The following is a 7903-nucleotide window of genomic DNA, read 5'->3' on the forward strand; positions in this document are numbered from 1 at the left end:
TTGTGAAGCATTTTGATTTGTCTGACAGGCCTTAAATAATTAAAGCTTGACTGATTGAATGTTAGATAAAATTATTCTGCCTTTTGCAAGAAGTAAACTGTTTCAGCAAGTCTGACAAAAATGTGACTCCATCCTAATCTAGTGGTTCCCAAAGTAGGGGTCGGGACCCCATGGGGGGTTGCAAAACACTCATAGCAGGGTTGCAAAACACCTTCCAAAATCAAACTTAGAATTGCACATTTCACCCATTTCTGTTCAGAATTAGAGGTTAAGCTGAATCTGAAAGCATGTAAGCAGAACATGTTTGATTTCCATTTTTCTTTGTTGCCACAAAACTCCCAGGATTACAATGGTATCAGTGGCGCCAGATTACTTTAGGAAACACAGCGAAATGTGCACACAGGTTATCTAAATTTTTACAAATCAGTAAAATTAAATTGTTTAGGTCTTTTCTATTTTGTCTCTATTTTGTCTGGCTCTGTATTGGCCAATTCGTCCATGGCCTCCAGTCTCTGGAGCCTCCAGTCTCTGGAGCCTCTTTCATGGGGAGCAGGACGCAAAATTTAGGAAACTCTGTCCTACTCAGTGTTTGATTTAGAGCTGCATTCACAAAAAAAAAAAAAAAAGTAAAATGATCTAGGATTTTAAAAACATTAGACCATACATTCATTGTTTTAAATTTCCCCTTGAAATCAACAGATTATGTACTTTTGTTGTAACACTGAACTGAAGTGCAACAGCAAGGGTATTTCAAACGTGTTGTTTGAAGCTGGGACGTGTAGAAAATTATAGAGTATAACTTAAAAATTACCGTTAATGATGCATTTCTCTTTGTACCTATTAGCAAAACTGTTTTTTGTTTGTTTATTTTGGGACACATTAAAGAGGGGATATTCTGGTTTCCCATTTTCAAAATATGCAGATAAAGTATCGTTGCTGGATGTTCATCCTAAACATACAGATTTTCAAAGAGCTACAATTCTTATGTCAAAGAAATCAACAATTATGTCATTTCAACTGCTAAAAATGGCCTGTTCACGAAATACCAGATCTTCTCAAGATCTAAATGAAATTTTCTGAAGGGCCTCAATCACCAAGGACTGCCTACAGCTCTGCCCCTAACAGGAGCAGGGAGCCTTAAAGAGACAGTAGCCACAACAAGTGTTTCAAAGAGAGGCTGAAAAGAGAAAAGAGTTTTTCTGAGAAGAGGAGGGACTCATTCATTCATTCATTTTCCAAACCACTTATCCAGTTCAGGGTGGCTGGACAAGAGGCGGTATACACACTGGACTGGTCACCGGTCAATCACAGGGCCGACACACATAGACAGATGAAAAGAAGGGACTTTTTTTCTGTAAGTCATGTACATGAAAAGCTACACACTTAAAGCCATAAAAAAGCACAACAACACCAACGCTAAATGGAGGAGGTCATGTCTCACTTCGAGGGGATTCTTTATTTGATATTAATATTGTTATGGTAGACTGCTCATGGTAACTCCGGTCCTCACTCAGCTCCTTTTCTCTGAGATCTACAATTGACTGATCTTCAAGCAGAAATGAGGCAAATCTCACAACTTTTAACCATGTTGTTAGCAGTGCACCCACATGCAACCACCAGCTGTGTTGCTGTTGCCTGGATTGCAGGACATTCTACAACTCTTAAATATAATTCTTGTTGTTTAGCCTGAAATACAATGTATTTTTTTGCCACAGTGTCAACAGCCGGAAGTTACACGTGCTGGACACACAGGATGGGTACCAAATTAGGTAGTTTTACAAGTACCGACCGAATTCTGTCTAATGTACCGGGTACCTGCTCACGTAAAATCAAAAGGTATCATGTTTAGGTACCTAAACGCACCCTTCTAACTGTGAGGAGTGGAAGAGTAGGCAGTTTTCCATGGTGGACACAAACACAGCATTGCAAGTTTATATACTGAAGAATAAATGTTGAATTGAAAAAAATATATTTTATTATTAACCAAACTGATAGCTTTCACCACATAAACACAAAAAAGTACTAAAAATGGGCACGGTTGACTACCGATACCAACTGCCTGGTACCAGGCATCAGTACTGTATCGTCTTTGTTGTTGTGAGGCTTTTGACCAATCAGGATTAAGTATTTACACTAAGGATAGACTGATTATCGACCGGGCCGATTATTGAGGCTGATATTTGCATTTTGGGACATATCAGTATCAGCCTTTTTTTTTTTATCCGACAGCCGATATGAAACCCATTCAAAACTGTGTTGTTTTGGCTCTGATGCTTCTCAGCACAGAATTTCTTCCTGTCCACACTATGGAAGCCCTAGATGGTCATTTAAAATCAGTCATGTTAAACCAAACAGACAATTAATTCACCTGCATTACACGCCTGTAAAAGGCAGCACAAACTCAATTCTGTCCAGTTTTATTGCAGTAACAGAAATTTTGGAAAACTTTATTTACTGTAGAAAACTTTAACTATTTATTATTTAAGTTTTCATTTAACTTTATAAAACATGCTGCTAAGTCTGTAAGCTGTTTAATAAGCATTTGCTTAAAGGTATTTGAATGAAGTTAATTGTTAGAGTTTGTATTGTTCAAAAATGCTTTCACTTTGACTGCAAATTAATATCGGCTTCTAATATCACTTATCGGCCTCCTTGCCTACTAATAATCAGTATCAGTAATGGCCCCAAAAAATCCATATTGGTCTATCTCTAATTTACACAGCTTGTATAAAAAGGAGTTTTTTTCTTTCCACATGGAGAGTAGTAGTCAGAGTAGTTCTAAGTTTGCTGTTTGTTCTCATTTTTGGTTCATTTGGAAGCTTAGTTTGGGGTACTTGTACAATATGAATACATTAAGAAAACTGTCATTTTACAGTGGTACACTCTAGCTGCCAGCTTTTTTTAACACTTAAACAGGTGTCACTTTTTGAAAGTCAACCGTCCGACACTCCACTGCTAAATGTGAGTTTGGGAAAATGCTGCTGTCCCTTCCAGAAAAGGACACCCTCATTAAAATATGCCAAGAAACACAAACAGGAGAATAACACGACGACTGAGCCTACCGGGGGGTCTGGGCTCAAAGGCAGCAGAAGCACTCATCTTTTAACTTTAACATCATCAACGCTGTCAAATGAGTCCTTTTTAACCAGAGATTTTAAAGACACTTCTGTTTAATGTTGTGAAAAATGTGTCGGAGCGACGCGGATGTATTCAGTTTGATGACAGCACTCTCGGGGGAGCGAGCTGTTATTGATTTGACACCCAACACAACTCAAAGTTTGAATTCTGTCTTTTAGAGAGGAAGTCAGACTTATTTTTCACGTTGGCTACAACTCATGGCAGAATAACAATATCTGTAGTTTGAAACCAAGGTTCTTTTTTTCCACTCAGAAATCTTATCAACAAAGTTAAAGCTGTTTACATCAGGCACGTAGTCAGTCAAACAGCAAACACGTCAAACCAGCAGCAAAGTTTGAACAATGACACGCCGGTGGATGCACAGCTAATTTTACTCGACACAGCTAAAGGTCAAGTGAAACAAACTTTCAAGACAGGTAACAACTTTCTATTTAAGCTTTAAGAAGCAGTCTGTATGAGTCATCGAAGAGGTTAACAGGAAGACACAAGACCACAGACATCCTTTGAATATAATGCTGCTTTAAATGAGCGTTTTTATGTTGCAGTGACAGTCTGCAAATGTCATCTATTTGATGGACATTAAAGAACAAGTGAAGCTTTATTCTGGGTTGAACTCAACCTAAAGCAACTAAAACCTTACACAAATTCAAAAGGATGCTGGTTCACCGTGCTCAAAAGACCAGAAAGCTTCACACAGGGGTCTCAATAACACCACAAAAACTAAGGCCACACACACACCAAGCACTGGGTTTAGATAAACTGACTGTCCATCAGCAAGTTGTGTTGGGGCTGCAGCATTTCTCTTTGACCCCAACTTTGTTTGCAAAGGAAAGCTTCCACAAATGGGCTCGACATGAGGTGCATGTGTGGATGCAAGCAGCTAAAACTTTCTGTGATGTTTCCCTGCCAGTCTGTAAACCTAAAGTAAAAGTTAGGAACAGGAAATATTCAGGAAAATTCACCACACGCGAGCAGAAGTGGCGGAAGTGATAATGCTCCTACCATGTGACCAGTGCAAGGGTGAGCAACAGGTTTAAGACACAGAATCATCCTGAGGACAAGAACAAGAAAACTTTCTGCACAAGTGCAAGTTCACGTGTAGCATTCATGTACATGCAAACATTTAATCAAAGCGCCAGAGCGTGCTGCTTCATCCAACGTGTTGCGGACATTACACTCTGGCTGCTTTCGATGTCATCTCCTGCCTTCTTCTACCATCGCTCTCATCTGACAGGAAATACTTCATGTCATAAGGGAAATATGTGAACAGGAAACTTTGATCAGACACAGTTCCTAAATCTTAAAACAAATTTTATGGCCACTTCTGCAAAAGAAGCTTAAGATAGGCTTCAGAGCAGAAACTTTTTACAAAGAGGCCACATCTGATTTTATAATGATAACCAAGAACCAGAAGCTATTACTGACATATTTATTAACCATAAAAATAACATATGGATGTTCTACTTGTTGATAATTTCTTTTAGTGATAGCTGTAAAAATCAGTCACTAAGGGGCCGTTTACATGACAACGGTTTTAGGGTGAAACGCAAAAGTTTTGTTGCGTTTCAGCCTCATGTTTACAAGGAAACTGCTCTTAGTATTCCCCGATACACCAGATGATCGGCTCAACTCTACTTCAATGGAGATCTCCGAAAAGTGGCTTCTGGACAAGACAGTTATAGCACCACCTACAGGCCTGGCATACTTACTACAGCGTTTTCAGTCCCTTGGATCTCCCATGTAAACGCAGATTTTTTTCACTGCGTTTTCACAGCATTTTAGCGTTTTCAGATGAAATGTTGTTGTGTTAACGGGGCCTAAGTGTGGTCAAACATCCTTGTTCCATCATCACAGGCTGATGAAATCAAACCTCACCTGTCCCTCAGGTGTCTCTTGATCCCAGATGATCAGTGGTCAGTTTTCTGCAGTGTTACGTGCTGCGTAAACATCAGAAAACTCTGATTCTGACCAAGGAAAAATTTCACACTATTTATTATCCTGTATTATGAACTATTTTTATGCACCATTTTTTGTCCTTTCTGACTCATTTCACAACTGTAATCCAGTCATTTATCCTCTTAATAGGTATTTTGGGCTCTGGATGTTTATAAAAGTATGTTTTCACTTCATGATACATGCAACCCCTTAATTCCCTAAAATATCAAAACACCAGTCACAAATTGTATACTTTTCTTGACGCTTTGGAGTCCACACAAAAGCTTGGTCTTTCTGTAAAGGTGACACTCTGAATTCTTTACCTCAGCAGTCAAACTTACTGTAACTGTTAATGTAACAAGTGCGTAGGTATTGAAGTAAGGAAACACAGAAAATAATTGTTTTGGGGGTTTTTTTGGTTGTTTGGTTTTGTAGTGGTACATAGAGGGATGGCAGTATGAAACTTAAATAAGAGTACACTGGTGTCCGTCCATGTCACACTCAGGAGTATTTCTGGCTCTTGAGAGGTCATAGATCCAGTTGGTCAAACAAGGTGTCAGTCAAAAGGACAACAATGTCGACACTGTAGTACTGAGATTTGAAACGCCTCACAGAATCTAAAAGGCTGTGTAATCAAATCAAAGTCAAACAGCATGCCGGCTGGCCACCACCGGTTAACAGGTTTAACACGACAAGTTTAAGAGTTGCTGAGTTTCTGCAGATTGTACGGAGTTGTAGCTTTAAACAAGTAGCCTATGCACAATCCAAATGTAGTTTAGACAGACTTTACAAGATATACTTTTGTTTTGTTTGTGCACGTGACAGAAAATGTAAAGACACGTCTTTTAGAACGTGATTTCTGTCAGTGCCATAATTAAGATGGGAGCTAGGTGGAAATGGACATCAGGCCACACCTGGCCCCAGGTCTGACTTTGGAGGTGCCTGCTTTAGACAGAATCCAAATAAATTGAACAAGACTTCACATTAACTTTGTTGCTATTAGTAAAATCTTAACCCAACAACCAAATTCATAACAAAGTATCATAACTTGAAACTGAGGTTGAGTTTGACTTCATTCATTCGTCCTGTTGACCTGATAGCATGTCAGCACAAGGTGGGAGGATGTTAGTCACTTTATGCTGACTCTTTGGTCACTCCGAGTTGTGTGGTAAGTGGTGAAAATTTACTGTACTGAAACAAAAGTGACATTATAAAAATGAATGATTGATATACCCATCATATTTGAGCAGCAGTGATCATCTTTTTGACAGAGATGGTGCCAGTGTACAGGTAGTCCCCTGCAGAGACTTTAAACCAGGGTTGAAACTTTGGGTGGGGTTTTGTTGTGCATGTCTGTGTCACTAATCAAAGCTGTTTTGGTTTCCTGCTTTATCCTTTCATCTAACCCCGGGGTAAAAGTACACTTAAGTCCTGCCTGTACTGTTAAGTTAGTCCTCCTCTGGATGGGCATGAAATGCTACAGCAGTTAGCGTTAAGTTTGCCGTGAGATATGAATAATATTAAAATTTAGCGGTGAAAAGTCTCATTATCTGTCCGTTATGAGTTTTAAAAACACTTACACAACGTGGCGAATCTACACTGTCGTAAACAAGCCCAGTCATACTTCATCTTCCTGCTGATATTAACGAGCAGGAACCAGGCTAAAGCCGAAACACTGGCGTTGTACACAGTTATTCCTGTAACAGGAAGGACATATTGAAAGTTGTATGCTAAGGTGAAATGCAGAGACATATTTGTGTGCAGAGGGGGGCTCTCATGTTTCCCTGTGACAGTCTGTCTTCCGCATTGCTCAGCAGCAGACCACTCGGCTAAAAACAGAAACAGCAGAGACGCCCAGAGTCCCAGAACTTGTTCACAATGTCTCATATTTTCAACGCATGACTGAGCCTGGCGTTAGCGACAAGTTAGCTTTAGTATCCTCATGTAACATTAGTACCAGCCACGGCTATCGCGTGTAGTCCACGCCCTCATAGTGAACCCGTCTGAGCTACAGTAGAAATCATATTATAGCCGCACAAGGCCGAACAAATTGAAGACGAGCTGCAGCAACACTGTGGAAATCAGATCTACTTTGAGCCAGAGCAGCTCAAACACAGCCGAAAGTCACTGGTAGGTTACAGGCGACAGAAGAGAACTCAGTAGTTTCGCTTACCTCGCTTTCTAGGAAATATCACCAGAGGTTGAAATCCCACCAAAAAAAGTGAAACTTCTTGATCCAAATTCTGGGAGAGTTGTAGGCAGTGACGTCACGCCCTGAAATTCCAGCCGTCTCAGTCAGTTCAGAGGTTTGCCCATGTAAGGCAGCAGGCCAGCGGTGTCAGCCTGCAGCCAAACAGCCCGCACAGAGCCTCCGTCTGCTCTCACACACTCACACACACACACACACAAGGCGATCTATACAACAATCATAAAGAAAATGTATGTTGTCATGCAGCAAACCCTGTGAGCCTGTTATTATGAAATCATTGTTCTCTATAACGCAGCATGAATTATGTTTCCTGTGTTAGGAAGGCACATTAATTCAATTTATCCTACATTAGTGACGAGGAAAGCAAGGTATCAAATTTAAAGTTATAAAGCAGAAACTTCTGGCAAAATATCGTGTGATATAACTTTAATGTATGGAAGCCCAAAGTGGACTTTCATACAAAAAAAATTACAAAATCAACATTATTTAAAAAATGAACACAGGCAGAATGAAATAACATTAAAAACATAGAAAAACATCTAAAGTAGCACCTTAGCTGTTAATTTTTTTAGATAGCATACAGTCAGGTTATAAAATAAACCTGGTGCCCATAAAAAAAGA

At 39.7% G+C, this 7903-nt stretch overlaps 1 protein-coding gene across 1 annotated transcript in view; it reads right to left on the reverse strand.

The window, feature by feature from the left end:
* lpp (LIM domain containing preferred translocation partner in lipoma) overlaps positions 1–7425 on the reverse strand; it is a 259259-nt gene extending 251834 nt beyond the window's left edge. Inside the window, exon 1 of the mRNA XM_074668419.1 lies at positions 7247–7425. The gene's annotated coding sequence lies outside the window, so the exon portion shown is untranslated. The remainder of the gene's footprint in view (positions 1–7246) is intronic.
* Positions 7426–7903: the final 478 nt, after the last annotated feature.

This window comes from Halichoeres trimaculatus, unplaced genomic scaffold, assembly GCF_033239565.1.
Source record: "Halichoeres trimaculatus isolate MK-OKI-2021-1 unplaced genomic scaffold, fHalTri1.1 fHalTri1_scaffold_4, whole genome shotgun sequence".
NCBI classification, from domain to species: Eukaryota; Metazoa; Chordata; class Actinopteri; order Labriformes; family Labridae; genus Halichoeres; species Halichoeres trimaculatus.